Genomic DNA, 25,693 nt, shown 5'->3' with positions numbered 1-25,693 from the left:
TCACCCGCGACAGACACGGACGACGAAACAAAGAAAAACGCAAAAAGTAACTCTTTCAAAACTTTTTTTCGTAAAATCTCGATAACTCGTGATGTTTATAGGCAAACCCCTTATATACCTATATAATCAAATTTTTTGTAATTGTCTGCTCTACAACTTTGTAGAACATTGTTACACTCTAAAAAATAACCCTGCAAAGTTAGAAAAAACACGCAATTTTAAAATGAAATATTTTGTTCTAAATGAAAAAATTACCCTTCTGGGTCAATGTAGATTTGAAAAGTACATTAAATTTCCCATAAAATGACATGTTCCAAAAAAATTTACAGTCGAGTAACGGAAAATGGGAGAATTTAAAAAAAAAAAATAGTGTTTTTTTCGATGAAAAATACGTTTTTTCGGAATTCTGAGTACGCCATCAAATCGGGCGTCTAATTTTACATAAAAGTCCCTTTGACACCAAATTTCTATCTCATCACTGTTTTAGGCTGCAAATGATTGAAACACCTCTTTTTTCGCATGTTCGCCCCTCCGTCACGAGATATCAAAAAACGGACCTCGGATTCGTAATCAGGTACAAAAGTTACACCTTAGGACAAAGTTTCACGCAAATCGAAGAGGGGTCGGGGCAACTTTTCCCGATTTCGTGTGAGTTGGTAGAGAATCACCCGTATTCGGAAAAGTTTACAGATCGGCCATTGTTATGTAAAGCTATAATTGAACATAATTATTTTTTTCAAAGGAATTATGGGCGTTTGAGGCTGTCGCATAAATATATTCCGGTTTTTTTTTAAATATTCATGTTGGACAGTAATTTGCAAAAGCTCTAAACAAAGTCAACCCAAATCCGGATCCTTATGGCACGTTTTGAAGTTCTTCAAAAGACCTTTCGAGTGCAACTACGAGAATTGAAATTGATCAAGTTTTACGCAAATGCGAGCAGATTTTCAAAATATTTTAGGACCTCAAACTTTCCGTTCTACCTCACTTTGTTTTATCGTAGAGGGCTCTTATTCGGCATGAGTTTTATCCAAAACCGGAGCACCTCGATACGACCTGGTGTGTAGGGCGTCCAATTTTCTCGGGTTTTGAAAATATTGTGTAAATCCCGGGATTTTTTTTATCATTATATTTGTAAAGTTTTCAATCTTAAAATCATAGAATTAGCTCAATACTATGAATTGTTGATAATCTACAATTCAATCGTAATAATGATAGCAATTTTTTAAAGAATGATTAAAAGAGTTTTTTGGTTCATGTTTGTGCATTTTATTTTAAATGCACCAAAATTTCTAACCCATTGTGATTCAAATTAATTAAGTCTCTTGTATTTTTATTTTTATATATGAAATGACTAGAAAAGCTTAAAAAATCTTTTAAAATGTCTAAACAAACAAAAATAAAGACAACAAATAAAATGATAACAGTCAATGTAAAATTTTAGATAATTTTAGACTTTAAAGCGCTTGGCATTTTGCGGATCTGTAAACTAAAATTTCGATTCCAGTTTGACAGCCCGCCCAGAGCAGACGTGTGTCCTTTGATTGGAGCTTAGCGCGTTTTTGACGGTGTTTTTTTAACTTTCGCCGACGGCCATGGCGGCGGCCGCGACGGCGGAGAGTGAGTGGACGGAGCACAGGACTGAGGATGGAAGGCCGTTCTACTGGAACGCGGCCTTGAAGAAAAGTGTGTGGGAGAAGCCGGACGGGTTCCAACCCAAAACGCAGGCGGCGACGAGCATGGAGGTGGAAGACTCCGAAGGAGGAGGAGAGGACGGTAGCGAATCTCGTCCCGTTATCAAGGTTCGGCGCAGGAAGGCTATGGAGGAGATCACCGTCGCCGATGGCAAGGACGTGAAAAAACTGCTCAGCAACAACAAGTTCAGCCCGCTAGCGGAGGAGAACAACAACAACAACAATGCGAACCCAGCCGCAGAAAAACCCACCCCCGTGGTACCAGAATCCGGCAAGTCGGCCGGGGAAAAGAAGCAGCCGCCGCTGGTGGTGAAAAATACAAGCTTCGCCCGCCTTGCGAAGGTGATGTCGACATGTAATGTCCAGCCGGAACACAAACTGACGCGGTACGGCACCAAAATAACGTGCTTCAAGAGGGACGACTTCGACTCGGTGCAAGCCCACCTGAAGAAGAACAAGGTGGAGTTCTACACCTACGGAAAGCGCGGTGATAGACCGCACCGGGTAGTGATGAGAGGTCTTCCGAACCTGGAACCGGAATACATCAAGGAGCTGCTCAAGTCGGAACATCAGTTGGACGCCTTGGAAGTTCACGCCATCAAGCGGAAGCAGCAGCTTCCCGCCATCGATGAGACACCTTTCGTTGTACTCTTCCCCAAGGGGCACTCCAGTCTCAAGGAGTTGAGTAGCAAGGTAAAGAAAGTGGGATCAGTCGTCGTCCGGTGGGTGGCCTACCGGAACAAAGAACCGCACGTGACCCAGTGCAAGAACTGCTTGCAGTTCGGTCACGGAACCAGTAACTGCCATCTCAAGCCCAGGTGCAGCAGTTGTGGGGGTGCCCACAGCACAGAAAAGTGCAAAGCTGAAGAAACGGAAGCCAAGAAGTGTGTCAACTGCTCTGGATCTCACGAGGGTCTGGACCGCAGCTGTCCCAAACGTGCGCAGTTCATCCAGTCGAGGCAGCAGGCGTCCAAGCCGAAGCCGCCAGCATGGAAGAAGGACAAACAGTCTCCGGCTATAGCCGCGTTCACCGCGGCGGATTTTCCTCCGCTACCTGGAGCGGTGCCGTCCGTCGGGACGGAAGAAAAGCATCCTCGTCCCGCAGGAAGAAGTCGAGAAAATACTGGCGCCGGCGCCGGTGCAACCCCGAAGGAACAACCAGGCGAACGGAAGCTGTACAGCGAGTCCGAGCTGTGGGCCATTTATCGTGAATATAGAGTTCGCTTGAGGCAGTGCAAGACACCCGAGGAACAGATTGATGTGATCGCACACTTGTTGACACATGGCGCGGGAAAATGATCATCTTCTTTTTATTATTTTTTGTATTATCGTTCCTCGGTCCTAACCTGGTCGCAGCACCTAAAAGGACCTAATAAAAATAAGTTATGAGAAAAAAAAAAAAAAAAACTAAAATTTCAACAATTTTCCCTCATTAGCGAAATAAATGCTGATATATGCTGAATATTTTTTTTATCGATTCCTAATTATTGAACAGTTTATCTATTTCATCAACAAAATTTGAATTTCCAGACCAAAGTCTGTTTTTTCCAATTTCGGGAAATCCCGGGACAAATTATAAAAATTCTCGGGATTCGGGATTTCCCGGTTCTGGTAAAATCCCGGGATTTTTGTCCCGGGAATTCCCGGGATGGACCCACTACTGGTGTGAAAAATTCGCTTTTAAAGTTTTCTAAGTATAAAATCAAAGGAGTTTTGATCAAATTTGCCCGATTTTCCGGGAATTCCCGCTTGTTATGAACCAAATCTCAACTCACGCACCGACTCGCACGAGCTGTCCAACGGAGCACGTGCACTAAAACATACGTGCGGGTGTGAGTGAGATACTAATGTGTGCTGCTAATGCTAATGGAAAAAAAAAATGCTTCTGTTATCATCAACACGCTCGTTTGTCGTTTCACGAGTTTTTCACGCACGACCAACCGTTCGGCCAGCTGGCTGACTGAACAACTGACAAACGGTGAACTGCGCAGAATCTCTCTCAAAGCTCGAGCTCTCTCTGCTTGCATCTCGCTTCTTTCGGCGTCTTTCGATAGCGTTGTCGACGTCGGTTGTAGGAGTTTGTGGCTGTTTACATGCAGGCGTCGTCGAATGCAATCATATGTTATGTGTCAGTTTTCAGCTTTATCAGGCAGGAGTTGGCCAACTGGTTGGAATCGGCCAGCCGCTCCGTTCAGTGTCTCGGGGTCGGTGGAAAGTTTCGGACTTGTGTTTTTCGCTCTCCTGAGTGCGGTGCGTCGTTCCGGTTGGGGGTTCCTCTAGGATTGTTCGGTCGGTTGGTTTTCCACTTTTCTTTTTTTAAATCCAATTGTTGTTTGTGATAGTTTTTTCATCAAATTGCCTTCTTACTCCTTACGCAAGCCAGCGTCGTCGCCACTTCAGGTTCATGGCCAATAGTCCAAGACATTTGTGTGACACTTGTGTGCAAATCGATCAATTGGGGTGTGCTGCTGCTGCATAGTGAATGCGACTTTTCTTCACTTTCAAGGATTATCGGTGGGCTCGGAGCCAACAACATCACAAGCTTAAAAATGCAGTTTTCCAGCCACTTGCAGGCACTAACTGTCTCGCTTATATAATCATCATCATCATCGACGACGTCGTCGTCGTCGTAGTGCTGCAGAAGCTGCTGCTTGTCGTCTAACGAGATGAGTAGTGAGTGCACTGTCGCCGTGAAGGTGGGGGTGGACAGCGCAGGAAAAACAAGGAAAATTAAAGTCAAGAGCTTTCATCTCTCGAGGAGCAAACATCCCCCCACGGTTACATTGAAGCGGGTTGAGGGCTTGTAAGAGTGACGGAAAACGCCGAATGAACGAAACGTGACTTTACTGTGCTTTTTGGTCGTAATTGCATAGTTGTCCCGATTGGAGTGGATGCAAGTGTAATAGGTTTGAATAATTCAACACTACACGAAAAAAAAGAGTTCCCAAAATCGTGAACAAGCGTTCATGAAAATGGGAACCTCGAACAAAGTGTTTAAATCCCATGGTACGATTTTGAAAAACGTACCATGAAATTTGAACACTTTGTTCGTGGTTCCCATTTTCATGAACGCTTGTTCACGATTTTGGGAACTCTTTTTTCTCCGTGTAGGTCACTCGTTGAATCGTATCGAACAAATCAATTCATATCGATCTAGTTTTGCGATAATATAGGATACATTTTCCAAAAAGCCATACGGCCTAAGATAACAACAACGTTTTACTTGTTAGAATTCAATAAATATTGTATTGACAGACACTAAAGGAAATTTTACAATCAATCAGTCGTACAGTTAGGGTAATATAAATAAAAAGTTTAAAAAAGGATACTCCATACTGCAGTACAGCTTTTTGCAATCAATACATTAAAAAGAATCTAAGTTCAAACGAGGATTTGGATTTATTGGGGAAAAATTGCGATTGCTGTACACTAAAAATTCACTCATATTTAAAATATTTTTGAACGAACCCAAACGCAATAAAATATATTATAAACGCAATAGAGTGCTTATAATGGTCCTAACATCCTTGCTTCTCTTTGATGTTCTTTGTTCTATTTTCGCGCGATTTATCCGCAAAAAGCATTTGTTTGTCCATTAGAGGGAAGAAGTTTATTTGCCAGCCATTTTAAATTTCAGGGTGCCTCATGTGTAACTTCAGTTAAGGAATAAATGTATTCTAAATAGAAATAGACATATGAATAAGAAAATGCATAAAAATCGTCTCAGGGTGATCAAAGTATTACTCGCGAGTTGGATTTTTTGTGGCATGTAAAATGGACCTTTGACCCCTCCGTAAAGGGATTTTATTGTTCTATTTTTATTGTAAAATTTCATTTTATTTTTTTGGAAATTTATTTTTTGTCAATATAAAACTTATGGTTCATCCGTAATTTGATCTGGATTGTACGACACAATTATTACATTACGAATCTGAGTGACTTTCATCTAATTAGGGCAGATCAAAATTTATTGAATTTTATAGAAATTTGAGGGATAACTGTACAAAAAATCATTCGCAACATTGTATCATTGTATGTATCATTAGATTTTTAAAGTTTATGTTACATTATTTCAAAAAACCTTATTTTTTTTATAAAAGCACAAATTTATTCAATCAAACCCGTTATTTTTTTAACTTCCATTACCCCTTGACCTTGATCAGACCATGTTATAGAAACTTCTTATAAAAAATATGCTCAGCAACCTATTGATCTTTGCACTGTAACTTGGATTTGGCCCGCACTTTTCTCTCGCACTTTTGACAACAACATTTCCAAAAACTAGGCAACCAGCAGTTGTTTATTTACATTTCCAGTCGCAGTTTTCACCAAACTGGACATTCGCACTTTAAAATTGCGATTGACAGGTGAGCAACATCGGCTCGCTTTGTTCATTTTTTGAGAAAATAGAAATTTCCCAAGCCAGTTTGACAAGTCGCAATAGTGCGATCGATAGTAATAATTTAGTGCGAAGTCCAAGTTAGTGAGAATTGCGCAATAAACAGATTTTAATGTTTATTATGACATGAAAAATCCATCTAAAAGCTGATGAATATTTTTGACATGTAATTTTTTTAAATTTAGTTTTGAATATTTTTTTTTAAATTACAAAAAACATTAAATTTTAGAATGATCAATTTTGTTCTTCTTCAAAAACTCCTTCTGGGATATTTCAGATTCGAAAAGTAGGGGAGAGTGGGGAGACTTGATCCCCTTTTTTTGTATCGCACATAACTGTGTCAATTTGTCTCAAAACTATAAACTTTTTGCATGAATTGAAAGCTTAAACATTCATCTGTGTTTGGCTAATAAGGGTATTTCGTCAGATGAACTCTTCGAATCATGCCAAGCGTTTTAAAAAAGTATTTTAAACCGGCATTTTAAAAATGTTAGGGGTAACCTGATCCCCCTTTCAACATTTTGAAGAAATCTTAAGCAAAATGTTTCTTATTCATCCAAACTTTTAATTTTCTATAAGTTACAGAAATTTCACATAAAACCTGTACGTTTGAGTTCAAAATATAACAAGTTTAGTATGTAAAACAGGGGTGCCCAACCTTTTGACCCTGCGGGCCAGATCTGATTTTTCTGAAGCAGTGACGGGCCGGAACCAATGTTTGATAAAAAATTGAAAAAGTAAACATTTTTTTCATAAAATTATTCTTATAGGTTCTTTTCATGTAATCAAATGAATAAACTAGTGTTGAAAATAAGAATCAAAACATTGAAAAATGTGTTTATTTGTTTTATTTTCATTTAGTTTTTTTTTTCATTTATTGTTATTGGTTTTGTAGATTGCTATTCAATACCTTGATATAATTAATTTAAAAATTAGTAAAAAAAGGCAAAAACATTCAAATTTAAATGGTCGTTGCAAGTTTTTTTTAAAAGCATGATTGCCAACACAACCATGTATAAAAGAAATCAATGAGGCTTGACAAAAACTATCTAAACGAAATTTGGATCCAAATAATTTGGATCCAAGCGTAATGAAACAAAAAAAAAACAGTTTTTGCGTTGTTGTTCACCTTTATTGAAATATATTTTATAAAACATTTTAAAAGATTTTAAACAGACAAATTTTAAAACGTGTAGAAAAATATATATTGAGTAGTTTTCATGTTTAGTTCATTGAACTTCTTTAAACCAACTTTAAACTATCGAAGTTTATGAAAAATATACTGAAGAACGTGTCATATATTTTATGCTCCCAGATTTATTGACTCATTTTAACATTTCAATATTTTAAAAATATTTGCAGCTATTTTTTCTTCGGTCTTAATAATTTGCTTTTAAAAAGCTTTTTTTTCAAACACGAGTTTATCACTGAAAAGATGTTCTGAAAAAAACGATATTTGAATTTTAAAATCAATTTTAATCAAGTTCCTAAAAAAAGAAAAACTTCAGTTTTATTTCACATTCTCACGAAATGGATAATTTTATTTTTTTTAAGCCATTTTTCAGTTAATTGATTAATTCTGAAGTCATCAATATAGAAATGATAAGAATTAAATTCAAACATGAAGAATGTTAGATTTTGAAACAAAAATCTTTAAAAATACAAAGGCAAAATCCAAATAATACGTTGAATTAGTAACATTTTATAGCAAAAAAACAAAACAAATAAAAAACCAAAATTTTTCTCGTTAAATTTTTGCTTGCGTGAATATTTAATCTCAAGCTTATTTTTTTAATTTAAACACTCAGTTTATTTATTGAATATTTCATGAACAGTCCATGAACAGGGCCGGTCATAGAACATTTTTGAAAAGCCGTCGCGGGCCGGATGAAATGGCTTCACGGGCCGGATCCGGCCCGCGGGCCGGACGTTGGGCAGGCCTGATGTAAAATATTTAAAAACTTAAAATATTATTTTTTAGACCAAAATTAAGCATGTTTACAAAAGCTGGAAATTTTTGTTTACAAAACTTTTGAAAAAAAGTTCAAACTGCAGTAAGTTATGTACAACTATACTAAAGGAAACTATGTATGAAAACCCAGCCCAATTAATTAAGCTTGAGGCTGATTCCAGTGACTGTAAAAAATCAGGGAGCAAGTCTCCCTAAACGCACTTTTTTAAACAGTTGATTGTAAAAATAGTATGACGATAAATTTAACATCAAATGCGTAAGGGTTTTGGAGTTGATAAGTTTATCAAACAATTCATGTATAGAAAATATTTTTTGAATAATTTTTGAGTGTTTACTATACATATCAAAACAAAGAAAAAAAGATCTCTTGGAAGTTTTTTGCAGCTCGTTTTAGAAAAATGTGTGTAACTCAATCTAAACATTTTTTAATTTTTTTCTTTGTTTTCTACAATGAGTTTTAGTTAATTTCGCACAACTTTCTAGAACAAAGCTAATTGTTTTACCCACATGCTGACGAGATACAGGCTTGGGATCAAGTGTCCCGGGGATCAAGTCTCCCCACTCTCCCCTACAAGAAATTTTCCTTCTGACGTGAAAATAAAAAGCCCCTCTTTCGGATAGGACTACCTTGATATCAAAACAACAAATACGGGTCTAATTATTTTGGCCAAGGAACTTCCATGCCAAATTTTAACCAAATCAGAGTTGATCTGAATTCTGCTGGTATGACGCAGAATCGCTAATAAAGGAGAATGGGCAAATTTGTATGGGAGCTGGTCCAACGGGACGAACTTCATTCGAAAGATCTCGCCAAGACAAGAAAAAAATTCTTCTGGACGAACTCTCTAAACCCCGGGGTTCAAAAGTTACAAGTTGTTGAAGTTTGAGTATTTTGGGTTAAAATGTACAAAAAATCGTATTTTTGCTATTTCTAAAATCACTCATAAAATCCTTATTTTATTATGGATTTCGATCATCTTGACTTCATTCGACGCGTATCAGCAAAAACTATAGGTTCTGATATGTTTTAGCATGATTAAAACATGGCTTCTCTTGTCTTTATACGTTTGAACCGTTAGTGCAAGAGGCTTATTATAGAAACAAGTCGAAACTTGAAGATTTTGAAAATGGATTCTACCCAGACTGCTTCAGTTCGTATGGAAGGCTACAGTGCATTGTTGTAACAACTTATTGAGATGTTCTGGGTCGTCCAAGAACTCCTTGGAGTTAAGACCGGTGGGTCTACCACCGTAACAAGCAAGAGGTCAGTGATTTTTTACCACTGATTATAACCGCATAGCTTCAGTGAGTATGGTAGACTACTTTGTTAATGTTTTGAAATGTCCTGGGTCATCCTAGGACTCCCTGGAGTTTAGATCTGTAGGTCTACCACCGTAACAAGCAAGAGGTCAATGATTTTTTACCCCTGATCATAACCGCATAGCTTCAGTGAGTATAATAGACTACTTTATTAATGTTTTGAAATATCCTGGGTCATCCTTAGACTCACTGAAGTTAAGATCTGTGGGTCTATCACCGTGACAATCAAGATATCTACCTGTTTTGACCAAGATCAGTGCTTCAGTCAGTATGGTAGACTGCTTTTTTAATGTGTTGGGATGTCTTGGGTCATTTTAGGACTCACTGGAGTTAACAGCAACAGATCTTAACTTCAGTGAGTCCTAGGATGACCCAGGACATTTCAAAACATTAATAAAGTAGTCTATTATACTCACTGAAGCTATGCGGTTATGATTAGGGGTCAAAAATCATTGACCGCTTGCATGTTACGGTGGTAGACCTACAGATCTAAACTCCAGGGAGTCCTAGGATGACACTGGACATTTCAAAACATCAATAAGGTAGTCTACTATACTCACTGAAGCTATGCAGTTATGATCAGTGGTAACAAATAACTGACCTCTTGCTTGTTACGGCGGTAGACCCACCGGTCTTAACTCCAAGGAGTTCTTGGATGACCCAAAACATCTCAATAAGTTGTTACAACAATGCACTGTAGCCTTCCATACGAACTGAAGCAGTCTGGGTAGGATCCGTTTTTAAAATCTTCAAGTTTCGACTTGTTTCTATAATAAGCCTCTTGCACAAACTGTTCAAACGTATAAAGACAAGAGAAGCCATGTTTTAATCATGCTAAAACATATCAGAACTTATAGTTTTTGCTGATACGCGTCGAATGAAGTCAAGATGATCGAAATCCATAATAAAATAAGGATTTTATGAGTGATTTTAGAAATAGCAAAAATACGATTTTTTGTACATTTTAACCCAAAATACTCAAACTTCAACAACTTGTAACTTTTGAACCCCGGGGTTTAGAGAGTTCGTCCAGAAGAGTTTTTTTCATGTCTCGGCGAGATTTTTCGAATAAAGTTTGTCCCGTTCGTGTACATCGTTGGACCAAATCTGCCCATTCTCCTTAATTGAAATAAATAAATTGTATTGAAATGTAAAAAAATGGTTACAAAATTATTTAGACTTATTCTATTTATAGTTGAAGAGCATTGAAATTTAGTAGTCAGTGTTATTTTAAAAATAATAATGCTGCAGTATTTTTTTAAATTTAGCTGATCACTTTTATAAATATTTTGAAAATTTTCCATTAATATCTTTAGATAGTTTTTTAATTAAATCTTATTGTATATATTAGACAATTTTCCAAAAAAAAGTAGAACATGATTTTAACAGTTGGAAATTTTTATGAAGCATATGGATTGGTGTCTTAACCCTCTACTGCTCAATTTTTTTTTTGAATTTTTTTATTTTTCCCGTGTTTAGGAGGTCATTTTTAGCAACTTTTGTTCTACGAAAAACTTTACTTCTCTTGTTTTATGTTTTTGTTGTTTCATTTTTAGTATTTTAATTTGCATTTATCTTGTTAAGTTTATGTTTGTTTTTGGTAGTATTTGGCCTACTTTACCACCTCCTATCATTACATTTTTCCTATCTAATTTTTTCATGTTTTTACAGCAACTTTTTCAATTTTTTGCATGTTTTTCACATTTTCTGCTATAAAATGGCACCGTTATCATTTAAATTGTAAATAAATGCGTAGAGGCATAGTCTGGAGCACTAGAAAAATTACTGCATACTTATTTTTACTTAAAATATAAGAAATGTTAGTAAAAAACACTGCCAAAGTTGACCTCTAAAAAAATCATTTTTAAAAACATTGGCAAAGTCACATAAAACAAGTAAAACGTCCAACCCATTAATTTTCTAAAATATTAAAAGGTCTTCTTTCCAATGCTTTTTAAAGATCAAAAATTGGTTGAAAAATTGATTTTTAGCGATTTTTTAAATCGAAGAAATTTTTCAGTCTCGTAAATATTTTTACCGGAAAGCTCGTCCGATTTCCCATAAATGGCTTATATAAGCGCGGGATAACATGTCTACTAAGTTTAATTGATATCTGAAAAAAGGTACCTGAAAAAATCCTGTTTCGGGCTGGAATTGCTAATATATGAAATTTAAAAAGTATTTAATATTTGATTTGATACCCAACATCTACAAATGGGACAGCTATGCTCTTTCAAAACTTCTCAAGTGAACATGTCCACTTGAGCAGGACGACGACGATGCCGGAAGTTGTACAAGAGTTGCTTTTTGTTCTGTTACGTTCTATGAGAATGTTTACCTACCACTTCGGGGCGTGCTTCCTGTCCGGTGCTCGCGGGCTTCTTCAACATAAGGGGACACATGGCATAAAGCGGGTGCAGCCAGCAAGTGTGTGTTTAGTGAAGAGAAGACTCCTTAACTGATGGATGGGCTGACTCAGCAAGAGTGTTTGCAGAGTGTGAGCAGGAACAAAAGTGCAAGAAAAGTGCAACGCTAATAAGGAAATTGCACGTTTAGCAAGCTAAACTTCTTCATAGACAATCTGAAGGACCCCCTGTGCTGTGTGCTCAAGTGACCGTGACGACCCAGTCAGTGTCTCAATCTGAGGGTTGATTGAATTTCAAATTAAAACGACGACGACGGCGGTGGCGTTGCGTCGTTATGGTTCATCAGTGGTGTGGTGACATCGCGCGAACGTCGTCGGGAGATCAACCAGCCCAACGCCAGATTCATCAGTGCCATGGGCGGGATGGGCGTTGTTTTTCGGCATCATCACCATCATCAGCAGGCTCACGAGCAAACATTTCGTGACATTTAACCTCCTCCCTGAACCAGTCAGCCAACCCACCAACCATTTGCCTTCGTTCTCTTTTATGTGCTTCCCAGGAATTCCTTTGAACCTTTTACTGTCTGATGCTGAAGTGCTCGGGTTTTGGGCATCCAACTCCAACAACATCTGGCTCGTTATGTTGCCGGCGGCGGCCAAACCGTTACAATCAATTACACTTACTTTACATTTCGACGCTGTCGTGCTAACTTGCCGCACGTCGCTTTTTGACGTTCCGAGAAAAAAAAACGCGTTTTAATGTTTGACCTTGAATAAACAAAAATGAGAGCACGCTATGTAAACAATACACGTTACACGTTTTGTTTGGTTGACCATTCTGTAGAATGTCCTGAAGTGTGGTTGAATTTGGTTGCTGAAGTCCCGAGTTATAATTACAAATATTTACGGTAGTTGAGCTCATACTTGTGTCAAACGCGTTTTGACCTGAAATCCCTTTGGCCAGTTGTCGTACTTACATCAATTTTCAGGCTGAGTCAAGATAGCGTGACAAGATTGAAACTTCTTTCGTATGAAAAGTGACAAAAATGCACGGAGTTTTTTCGGTTTTTATTGAATATCTCAGGATTAAAATTGAATTTTGGGGATTTGTGAAGGCCAAAAAGTGAGGCATTGTGATTTGCACAAAATGGCGTTCTTAACTCAATTTGGCCCAAAATGCACGAGGGACAAGTTAGCATGACACCGATGATTTGCTTGGTACGGAGGTGGAATCCCGGCGTAAAAAATGTGCTGAGACTACGCACGAAGCAATAGCATATTTACCGCTCAAAGCAGGCAGAATTCGGAGAATGCAATTTAATTATGTTTGCAAACCTTTAGTGATTTCAATTTGTTCGCAGAAAGTCACCTTCAAGGATGATTGCCAGAATTGCTATGCGTAACATTCCATGATGATTCAATTTGATGATATTTCAGTTGCGCCGTTGCAAATATTGTTCCAAGTTTATGTCGCTAACCCCCCTTTCGAAATTGGTCCGTTAAATCAGTAGCAAACAATTTTTTTTCCAGAAAACTTTTATTTTTTATGGAAATAAATGTTTAATTAAGTGAAAACAATTTTATTGTTAATGCTTAGATATTTCGGAAACAAGAAATCAACTGAACCAAATTGTTAAACATAACGTCATGATTCGAATTCACGGACGCTTCGAAACCCGCACACCTCAACTTGTTCTATTTATTATTTGGATATAAATTCGCATTATGAATGTCCAAACTGTGTTATTTGATGAATTCTAACATCAACTTTCTTTTGAAGTTCGTTTGAACGCTGTAGTTAATGCCAAAACAATTATATAAAATAAAATTATAAGTTTACCACAAATGTGAAACATTTCACTGAAATATTTCTTAGACGTCCGATGCACCGGGAAGGCAAAGCAGAAATTTATGGTTTTGATTTTCTTAAATTCTAGCAAACTTTTATATAAAATATCGATTGTTTTGACGTTTACAGCTTATTTGAGACCTAAAGAATGAAATTCACTAACATTTCCATCCAAATTTGTGCGGTTCATAAGAAAATCGAGTGTCCGGAATTCGAAGCAAAAGTGTCCGGATTTCGAATCAGCTTTTATCAGTGTCCGGGATTCGAAGCACAACAAGTCATTTTAATTTTAAAATTCTGATGAAAAATTGTTAGAAAAGACATATTTTACATGCATTCTCTTAAAACTGACTATTTGTGTTTATACTACATCCTGATGATATTTCTACATGTCCAACATGTTACATGATTTTTTGCGAGCTAAAGCAAAAATGATATGCTACTAAGTGTACGGATTTCGAATCATGACGTTATTTCGGTAAATCCGTGGTGAGCAACTCTCTACGAAATCGGCCGATTCCGACCATTTTAATTTTTTGTATTTTTGTTTTGACTCAAACTTTGTGGGGGCCTCCCCTATGACCAAATAAGCTATTTTGCAGCATTGGTTCACCCATACAAGTCTCCATACAATTTTGGCTGCTGTCCATACAAAATGGTATGTAAATATTCAAACAGCAACTTTTGAGTGAATTTTCTGATTAATTTGGTGTCTTCGGCAAAGTTGTATGTATTGTTGAGGACTTTTGAGAAAAAAAATAGGAACACGGAAAAAAAATTGCAGATTTTTTAATCAACTTTTTTTTCACTAAAACTCAATTTCCCAAAATACGTATTTTTTGATTTTCGAGAATCTTTGATATGTTTTAGGGGACAAAAATCCGCAACTTTTGAGCCATAGAGAAACATGGTCAAAAAATCTGCCGCCGAGTTATAATTTTTTGAAAAAATAGTGATTTTTGGAAAAAATCGATTTTTTTTGCAAAAACAAATTTGACATTATTTTATAATGCAAAATTGAATTTGCAATCGAAAAGTACTTTACAGTTTTTTTTTGACAAAGGGCTCCGTTTTCAAGATATAGCCACCGAAAGTTTGATGTTAGCGAAATATTTGCAGTTTTACAATTTTAAAAAATAGTGACCATGAGTGACCATTTCTAAAAATATATTTTTTGAAAAGTTCAGAAAGTTTTCTATAAAATTGTCTAAGAGACATTGAAGATTGGACCTCGGGTTGCTGATATAGAGCCGCTTTAAGAAAAAGAAACACGAAAATTGATGTTTTCTAAATCTCACCAAAACAACCCACCATTTTCTAATGACGATATCTCAGCAACTAATGGTCCAATTTTCAATGTCAACACATGAAACATTCGTGAAATTTTCCGATCTATTCGAAAAAAAATATTTTGATTTTTTTTAAATCAAGACTAGCATTTTAAATGGGCCTAATATTGAATGTTTGGCTCTTTTAAAATGTTAGTCTTGATACATTATGCATTTTGAAACACTTTTTTTATTCAAGTGTTGAATCCAGGGCTCGGATTAATTCTCCATACCGCGCCGCTACTGTGTACTGTTACCATTTTTTAGACCCAGAATATGGGACTTTTTTCAAAACCTCGCTCCACAAGCTGAATATTGCCTTTGAGCTCTTTTAGGACTCTGGGCCAAGTATGAGCAAAATCGGTCAACATTTACCAATGGATATTCAAAGGTGAACATTGTATAGGAAAAATCGAAACAATGTATTGACAACTCAATTTTCTTACGGTTTGGTCTGCACGGTGAGCTACTTCCATCCAAATATTCCCAAAAGCCAGATTCTCATTTAAAATTTAATGGTTTACAACTTTGTAGAACATACCATAGCCGTAAAACTCAATGCTGAAAAGTTATTAGCGGTTTAAAAAAGTAATTTTTGTATAAAAACATTGTTTTCACCAACTTCAGGCTCGGGTATCAATGGGTTAATCTCAACCAATCTCGCTCAAAATTTGCACATATGCTTAAAATAACCCAAAAATCCGTTATCCACTTCAGAAGCAGGGGGTCATTTTTTCTGGGCACCCTTATGCAAAATAAAGGCAATAAAGGTCTCTGAAATATTTCCTGATCATTTAAAAAAAAAATTGAGGACGGAGGGAAAATGATAAATTGTTAAGAGAATAAAAATAACATTATTTATTTAAAACAAGGTAAACTCGAAAAACTTCGACTTGTCTTTTTTTCGTTTCTTGACGTTTTAAGCTTGTTTGCTTATTAAGCCTCATTCAATTACGACATAAATAAGTTCTAGTTTTGTGCATGCTTCGAACAGTTAATATTATGCTAACTATACAGTATGTAAAAAAAGTATTTACACCCCTTGGGCACTATGCACATTTTGTGATGAAACATGTAAACAATTTAATGTTGACATAAACCTAGTACTACGTTTTGTTCAGAAACTCATGCCGAACATTTTGCTGCAAAAAGCTCATGAAAAGATGTTTTCTATAAAAAGTTATATAACAAATACTATTACAAAAATAAAAAAGGTGCAAAAAAAGTTTGTACACCTTTCGAAAAATTAACATAAATAAAGTTATTTGTTGACAAATCACCATAAATCCAGTCTCCCAACTCCAGATAGGCATCCTTGACTGATTAAAAAAATAATTTGGATTGAATATAAAGTTTACTAATTACTTAGTATAAAAGTTTATATAACTCTGGAAATTCTATATAAAACTTATCTAAACTTAATTTTGCAAACTTTCAATTTAACTAAATGTCAATATATTACCATAGAATTGCTAAATAAACATTTTGGAGTGGGTATAACACCGTTTTGGAATCTTTGTATCGCTAGAATAGGTTTTTCGTTGGAATTTCGTACCAACCCGGAATTACGTCGTCGGAAAATCCACCGGCATTCGAACCGGTCCACAATTAACAAGTCAACCTATGTGGCATCGGAAAGGGCATAAAATTTCCGATCTTTTGATACCCAGACATCTAGGTTTTCTATAAAACCCACGTTTTTAAATACCTAGGCAAAAACGTTGTTATGGTTTCGTTTGAGCAATCTGCCAAAAATGTATGGAATTTCGTAATTTTTGTTCTCGTGGATCAAACTTACTTTTTGCCCAGGTATTTAAAAACGTGGGTTTTATAGAAAACCTAGATGTATGGGTATCAAAAGATCGGAAATTTTATGCCCTTTCCGATGCCACATAGGTTAACTTGTGAATTGTGGACCGGTTCGGATGCCGGCGGATTTTTCGACGACGTAATTCCGGGTTGGTACGAAATTCCAACGAAAAATCTATTCTAGCGATACAAAGACCCCCAAAACGGTGTTATACCCACTCCAAAATGTTTATTTAGCAATTCTATGGTAATATATTGACATTTAGTTAAATTGAAAGTTTGCAAAATTAAGTTTAGATAAGTTTTATATAGAATTTCCAGAGTTATATAAACTTTTATACTAAGTAATTAGTAAACTTTATATTCAATCCAAATTATTTTTTTAATCAGTCAAGGATGCCTATTTGGAGTTGGGAGACTGGATTTATGGTGATTTGTCAACAAATAACTTTATTTATGTTAATTTTTCGAAAGGTGTACAAACTTTTTTTGCACCTTTTTTATTTTTGTAATAGTATTTGTTATATAACTTTTTATAGAAAACATCTTTTCATGAGCTTTTTGCAGCAAAATGTTCGGCATGAGTTTCTGAACAAAACGTAGTACTAGGTTTATGTCAACATTAAATTGTTTACATGTTTCATCACAAAATGTGCATAGTGCCCAAGGGGTGTAAATACTTTTTTTACATACTGTACGACAAGAAAAAAGTATGTTACTCAAAATAAAAGTTATGTTAGCACTCCCCTTCGTCTTCAATAACTGTAATTAAATTCCCATTGAATAATAAATTCATTAGCGTATAGCACAACCCGTACAGGCTCCACTCTTCCTTTTTGCTTTCAATCACGATAAGAATTTATGTTCCTTCCTTTCGAACCCTTATCAATCTTTGCCACATACTTTCCTTGGCTGCCTGCTGATGGGGTTTGGGGGAGCACTTTTCAACCCTGAGGGGCAAAGACGTTCTCGTTTATATGCGTGAGTTCCGGGACGTGTCGTATACCATTTTCCGTCCCACATACAATCCATAACCTCGAAACGTGTCACATGAAAAACGTGAGAAGGAAAGTGTGTTTGTGTAGTTTCCTTGAATAAATAGTTGGTGATTGGTCCTTAAGCTATTCCTAACTAACGTTGATTGATAGGTGTTTGTTTTTTAAGCTGTTGAGTTTAGCATTCATTATTCATTCATAGCTAAGTTCTTTATTGTGTCATGTGTCTCCATTGCAATACTCTGTATATTTAAATTCCATGGAGACGCATGGTGCTGTTTGAAATGTTTGGTATAGCCATCATGATATTAGTGATTTTCCAAGTGAGTTCACATCTAGGTTCACATACACTTGAGAAGTGTCTCTTTAAAATTTTTTAAATTTATTGCAAATACGCTCTACATAAAAAAGCAAAACTCAGCATGACGTCTATTCCTGTATTCACACCATCTTCTCAAATTAAGCACGCTCAAAAAGTGAGCAACAACTCGAGTTGGAAAACTTTCGCCAAATTTGTTCAACAAGCATCGAACCGGTGCTTTTGAGAACCAATAATTCAAAATATCGTGATTGAAAGCAAAACTCTCGTCGTGTTCAAGCTCACACGCGCCGGCAAAAACAACTTCTCAACGCTCGAAAATTAAATCCAAGCGAACAAGCAGGCGCAAAGTTTTCCGACCTTTCCTCACTTTTGCTCTGCAACTCGCAGCGTCGACGGCGGAGAGCTTTTTCCCAGAGCACGTGAATAAATCACTCCATTAAGTCGGAGACTTATGTTACAAACAGCACCTTCAGTCAATTTTCTGACATAAGCTTTTTTAAAGTTCCTTTTCTAGAAAAAAAAAAAAATACACCGTTTCTCCATTCGGATTTTCCTCTTCCTTTTGCAATCGACGAAATTCGTAAAATTTCTAAAAGGGCTTGTGAGAATTGGTTCATGTATACGAGCCACACTTGATTGGGCGGTATCCGGAGCTGGTAAATCTTTATTATTTATATACAAGTGTTGCATATAAACGTTCCTTCTTTATTCCGGGGCCCATCAGAGTCATTACCGGGTGTAATCTTTACGAATTGCCAACTACCGACTGGCGTGGGGGTGGTGGCACCACCTGTCTTCGGCATCTTTTATATAAGGTTAGAGCTGGTATTTGAGATCAGTGAAATATTTTTTCGATTCTTGAAATCTAAATTTATTTAATTGGTTATTATCTTATTTTCCATTGAATTCAAAATAACTTAAAAAACGAAGTCATCCACTCCAACCCACAGTTCTTGTCGGTTTCTATTGTAACATTTTTAATCGAATCTAAAAGTTTTTTTTCCAAGCAGACAAGTTTAGGCGCTCACATGTTATCGAAAATATTTATATATGTTTTAATAGCCAAACTTTAGGGCTTCGATTGTCCACGCTCTTTACTCAAAAAGATTTTTGTCTCAATGGACAGTAGTTCACAAGGGGGAAGGGGGTGAGAAATTAAAAAAAGTGTTCATGTTGTTTATGAAAGGCCTTTTTTGATCCAATTTGCTGTTTCGCACTATTAAAGAAATTAAAATTGTGCAGTTCAAAACGTTTTTTTGTGATACGATCCTTCTGCCCTATGAAAATTCATATGTACGACTGTACAAAAGACTCTTAAAACCCGTTTGTGATATTTTGCCTTCCTCACTGAGGTAAGGCTATAATCCTGCTCGAAAATTGAACTTTTCACATGAACTTCGTAGACCCACCTTCATGTATACATATCGACTCAGAATCGAAAACTGAACAAATGTATGTATGTGTGTGTGTATGTATGTATGTATGTGACCAACAAACTATTCGACTTGGTTTAGGGTCCCATAGATCGAGTTTTATACAAATTGAAGTTTCGATAAATTGTTCAAAAGTTATGCTTAAAAATGTGTTTTCTCATGTATTGGGATTTTAGATAAATGGCATGAAATTGATTTCAATACCATCATGTTACACATCGTTGGATACGTAATTGAAAGACCTTTCCAACAAGTCCAATACATTGAAGATCTGGCAACCCTGTCTCGAGTTATGACCACTTAAGTGATATTTATCATCCAACCCAAGCAAAACCTTTAAATAATATTTGTATCAGCCTAAATAAAAAAAGTATATCGATGGTTCCTAAAATGTGATCGATACTAAAATGTGTGTAACAAAAAACCTTGGTACAAAATCCATTGGTTGATGTACACCGTTAAGGACTCCATTTCAAACTCGATTTTAATCCTGATGTATTCTACAAAAACCTAAAATCTCCGTGCAATTCTGAAACTCGTCATACAGTCATCCTAAATATTCGGAACAATTTACAGAACGGCCAATGCATTGCAATGTTCAAAAAATCATAAGAAATCTAAAATTAAACATAATCATTCGCTTTTACTTTCGTTTGAAAGCTATTCTTGAGATCTTTCGATTGATGTATCAACCTATTGCCAATTATCAAGTTTTTTGAGAAAAACATTGACCCTTGAAATTCACAAATTCGGAACACTTTTTTCTTACAGATGTAAACAAACATTGGTCCTCTCGAGTAGTGCATATTTTTTTTTACAAAAAATTTCTTCAGGCGCTGAAACCAGTGAAACTCAAGCTTAGTTATCTTCTATATATAGGGGAAATTCTCCTATGTTTGGCAGGTTAAGCAATCGCCTCTAACTCCATCCAATTTGCTGATTTTCACTATTTCAACAACTAATTTTGCAAAACTTTTGATAGAAACTTGCTTGCTCACTTCTTATTGAGCTATTTACCACTAGATTTCAGTTGAAAACGCTTTTAATTTAGAGGCACGCTGGAATTAGATGCTGTTTCCATATAAAAAAATGTAGACGGTTTTGTTCGAACGAGTATCAGCTCAATACAGAGCATCGGATCGAGGTACTCTTTGTTGCGTTTGGTTCGTATAATTCCAAGGAAGGTTCTACGCCAAAAAGTGACAACTTTGGCCACACCGATTCCGAAAAATCTGCAGATTGCATGCGAAAAGTTACGTAAAATCAAATTTTAATCAAAGGAGGCGAAAAAATACAAGACGAAGTTTGTCGGTTTTAGGTTGTGTTTTATAAATTGTATGATAGTGTTTCGTGGGAATTAACAGTTAAATTCAGGTGTTTCATAATTGTGGAATGTACAATAACATCCCAAAATTATGGAACAGGAAATATGGAGGCAGTGTTCTGCTGCTCTTGATAAAATAGTCTTAAAATACAGTTTACTGTTTACTTGTTTTATTGTAACTCGGCTCTTCGGCAAACAAACTCAACAAAATTTCTGAGCAATTAAAGAACGGACAGCAAATCAAAATATTTTGTAAATCTTGTCTTTGATTTGATTATTCCAGTTAAAAGATTGAAACGTGTTTATTTTTTCGAAACGTTAAAAAAAACCGACGCGCGGCGAGATGGCACGATCACTTCGCTTTAACGGCACACGGTATGGCGGGATGACCCATTGGACCCATGGGTTGTGTTTCACCTTCGTGATAAAGAATATGTTCCATTTGAAATATTCTATCGGTGAAAATTGCAATTTTCAGAAAAAGCGTGTTTTCCCATTTAAAAAACCATGGGAGGAGGCGCATGGTAGCTCAAATAAATTTTAATACTTTGTAAAAAAAACTTTGGTTTAAAATGTTTTGCATTTCTTTTACCTTTCGCTAGTATAAACTTTCAAAAATGTATTTTTCATCAATTTTTTAATTTTTTCAGTACCAGGCGTCTTCATAAGTATGAAAAACACATTTTTCACCGATAGCATATTTTGAATCGAACATAATCTTAATCAGGAAGGCGAAACACAACTTTCTGCGTATAAATCTTCATTGGGTCATCTCGATTTATAATATTTTGCTTCCGCCATACCGTGCGGCAGGCAGTAGCAAGTAAATGGTATGTTTTGGAAATTCTGAGAAATCGGTATAATTTTCTTTTAAATTTGTGCAATATTCAATAGAATTCAAAATTAAATTATTCGCTCTACAGCATTGCCTTGGCGTTCTCGATTGCGAGATTCCTACTCGAAACTAAGTGTTCGAAGGCTTGATTGTTGAGGCAATTGCAAACCTCTTTTTTACATCTAAGCTTCCATCCACGCCGGGATTCGAACTGACGTCCTCTGGGTTGTGAGACAACTTGTACACCTGGACTGAGCTAACGACCTAACTTCTAGGTTAGACCGGGACCAACATTTACTTCCCCGTCCGACTGAAGGCGTGATCACACAAATCTCGTCTCGAAAAATGCCACCGAGACCGTCTGGGATCGAACCCAGTCCGACTGGGTGAGAGGCAACCACGCTTACCCCTACACCACCGGTCCCGGGTCAATTGAATTATATCTCGCAAATAAAAACAGTTACCATATAGGTCAACATCATCGCCATTCCCCCTTTAGTTTGAGTATATATTTGCAGTGCTTTTCCCCCTTTTTTTGTACACACCTGGCTTGCACCCATCCTAAGGTGCTACCCCACCACCCAAACCCATGGCTACGGTGGCCATCAAGGAAAAGTGCCGATTTGTTTGCGTACCGAAAGCAAAAAAGAGAGTCTGAACAAGCAAGCAAGCAAGCCAGTCAGCAGAGGATCAAATAAGCTTCGCCCCACCACCAAAACCAACAACGTGGCCACGTGGCCTCGGCGGTTTACCGCGTGCCCCCGCTCCTCATCTTAAGGTGAAACGGGAAATGGGGTTTCGTTTGCTTGTTGCTCATTTTCTAGAACGGTGGCATTTTGAGTAGAGTGTTGAAGAAGCCACCTTTTACGACGACTGGGTTACAAGTATATAAATAAACCCGGTGCGCCCCGTCGATGGAGGAAGGAGCCTGGGTAATCGATGAAATTTAATTAGATTTATTTCAACTGACCCCTCTTGCGCACATACAGCAAACCGGGTGTGTTTGCCGAACTTAAGGAAAAAAAGGGAATGAACGAAGAAAGTGTGTCAGGGGGTGTGATTAGGGGTACTTGGAGCATTCGTGTTATGATTGGGTTCTTAAATGCATATTGAACAGTACAGGCTTGGTGAAGGTTAACCCTCTAACGCCCATGGTTACTCCAGAGCACCACTAATTTTTGACTTCAAAATGAAATATATCTACAACCATGCATTTATAAAACCTGGTTCAACCTGTATAGGTTTCTATAGAATGTTAACTGACAACAATTAAAATTTCATCGAATTTGGTTAATTCAGTACTGAGTAACGAGAAAAAACGTATACAATCTGGTTTTTGCTCTGGGCGGGAATGGGTTAAAGTATTAGAATTAGTAATACGGGAAACCGTGGTGTAGGGGTAAGCGCGATTGCATCTCACCCAGTCGGCTTGGGTTTGATCCCAGACGGTCCCGGTGGCATTTTTCGGACGAGATTTGTTTGATCACGCCTTCCGTTGGACGGGAAGTAAATGTTGGCCCCGGACTAACCTAAAGGTTCGGTCGTTAGCTCAGTCCAGGTGCAGGAGTCGTCTCCCTGGGTCCTGTCTCGGTGGAGTCGCTGGTAGGCAGTTGGCCTAACAATCCAAAGGTCGTCAGTTCGAATCCCGGGGTGGATGGAAGCTAAGGTGTGAAAAGAGGTTTGCAATTGCCTCAACAATCAAGCCTTCGAACACCTAGTTTAGAGCAGGAATCTCGCAATCGACAACGCCATAGCAATGCTGTAGAGCGAATAATTTTGATTTTAATTTGATTTAATACGGGAAATGTAATCTGAGTTGATGATTGCAAATATTTAAATTGTAGCAAAATATTATTACTCGAGAACACCCATGGGAGATTTATACATTAAAAATTGTATTTCACCTTCCTAATAAAGAATATGTTCGATTTAAAATATTCTATCAATGAAAATTGCGTTTTTAAGGAAAAATATGTTTTTTAATACTAATGGAGACGCCTGGTACTGAATAAAAATTGAAAAAAATGATTAAACAATATTTTTTTGAGAGTTTAAAAAAGGTAAAACATTTGGAAAAAACGACATATAATAAGGCTTTTAACTAATTACATATAAGAATTTACTTGAGCCACCATGCGCCTCCTCCCATGGTACTTTATATGGGAAAACATATTTTTCTGACAAACGCAATTTTCACCGATAGAATATTTTGAATCGAACATATTCTTAATCAGGAAGGTGAAACACAACTTTCTACGTATGAATCTCCTATGGGTGTTATCGATTTATAATATTTTGTTTCCTCCATTCCGTGACGCTATACCATGTGACTTTGCCAATGTAAAAAAATACTATTTTCCTAAGGTAAATTTTGGCCGTGTTTTTACTAATATACATATATAATACCCTAGCTTACATATGAAAAAGTGATAAAAAACTCAACAAATCAAAAAACTAACTAGAAAGTTATAGAATAGACCTCAAAATACAAATAAAAGACAAAACCAAAACAAAATGAATGCATATAAAAATACTGAAACTTAATTAAGGGACCATCCATAAACCACGGCCTGGGTTCAATCCCAGACGGACCCGGTGGCATTTTTCGAGACGAGATTTGCCTGATCACGCCTTCTATCGGATGGGGAAGTAAAACGTCGGTCCATTAGCGTAAAAGAGGTTTTGAGTGACTCACCACACATAACCTTCGGACGCCTAGAAATGAGCAGAAACTTGCAACAGATACCACAAAAGACCCGGGGGTCGTTAATGTGGATTGCTTTGCTTGTCATAAACCACGTGGACACTTTTTTGGGAATCTGTTACGCCCCCTCCCTCGTGGACAATTGCCCATAAAGTGTCCACGTGGTTTATGGAAAAAATAAATAAAAAAAGTATTGTTTGTTTTGTAGAACAAAAGTTCTCACAAAAACTCTCTGAAGACGAGCAATTTTTGGTTTGGGCTAAAGGGTTGAAGTGAAAAGGCAACAAGAACAGGAACAGGAATTTGGCTGATTTTAGCGTGATCTACTACATGAATGAAGCCATAAAACAAAACAAAAAAATAGCATGCAGATGATAATTCATAACAAAGCACATTGCTACGATCGTCGATGTTAATCATTTGCAGAAATATTGCAGAAAATCGCATGTTCTTTCACATAACTAACAAGAATGGCGTTGGTTGGCTGGTTAAAGCATAACCTAGCATGAAAACTACCTCAAACATCAATTATTTGCATGACCAACTGACATAATATTTGTGTTTTGTGATATTCAACAATTTTGCTTTATATTTGCAGCCCTTCCCCCATAGCGTGTAGTTCTTCTCCTGAATAGCAATAACAGTGATAATACAAAAAAAACATTCCAACTAACATCGACACGTCCAACAAAGTGACTAATTATGAGTGAACGCTAAGTAATGTTACGCGGAAACGCGATAATCTGAGCAAAAGTGCGTGCGCGTTAATTAATTGTGTGTATTTGTGCGCGATAAACTGTGCGTTTCTGAGTGTGTTTGTGCGTTTGTGACTGCAAAGCATGGCCGGTCCCCACCTGGACGAGTCCACCGTGACGACACCGTCGATAACCGGTGGCGTCGTTGTCAACACGGCGTCGCTCAGCCTGTCGCGGCCAACGAATTACGACAGCTCAATCTGCACCATCGACGACTTCATCTCCCACCTGAAGCACAAGGATCTGGAGAATGACGTGTCCAAGTATCTGAGCCACAAGCAGCGGCCACTGTGCCGCCGGGTCCTGAGCTACCTCCGGACGGCCTGGATGGGCGCCAAGTTCACCTCGAAAACTGGTATTTATCTTATGGCAAGCCGGCCCAGCACAGTTCATAATAATATTTTAAGTTCACATTCCCTCCCTCTTTTCTCTCGATGCTCGGGATTCTGGACAAATATTGTCCACAGCAAAACAAGCAGTCAAAAAAGTACGGCCGGGATGAAACTTTTTCGAGGGCATCGTGCTTGCTTTTCCCTTGTTTGCATGTTTGGTTTGTAAAAACAAAACTCCTGGGTCCTTTGTGATGTGC

At 37.1% G+C, this 25,693-nt stretch overlaps 1 protein-coding gene across 6 annotated transcripts in view; it reads left to right on the top strand.

The window, feature by feature from the left end:
- Nucleotides 1-25,693, top strand: part of LOC120423443 (uncharacterized) — a 57,629-nt gene that overhangs the window by 13,326 nt on the left and 18,610 nt on the right. Inside the window, exons 1-2 of one of the 6 annotated variants that reach the window (XR_005606242.2) lie at nt 3,853-3,983; nt 24,948-25,459. The exons of 4 other annotated variants lie outside the window; for them this stretch is intronic. The gene's annotated coding sequence lies outside the window, so the exon portion shown is untranslated. Of the gene's footprint in view, nt 1-3,852; nt 3,988-24,947; nt 25,460-25,693 lie in introns of those variants that run through there. One more of the 6 variants, XR_008212456.1, reaches the window with a different exon arrangement.

The sequence above is a fragment of the Culex pipiens genome, chromosome 3 (genome assembly GCF_016801865.2).
Source record: "Culex pipiens pallens isolate TS chromosome 3, TS_CPP_V2, whole genome shotgun sequence".
NCBI lineage: Eukaryota > Metazoa > Arthropoda > Insecta > Diptera > Culicidae > Culex > Culex pipiens.
This window is presented reverse-complemented; position numbering and strand designations above follow the sequence as displayed.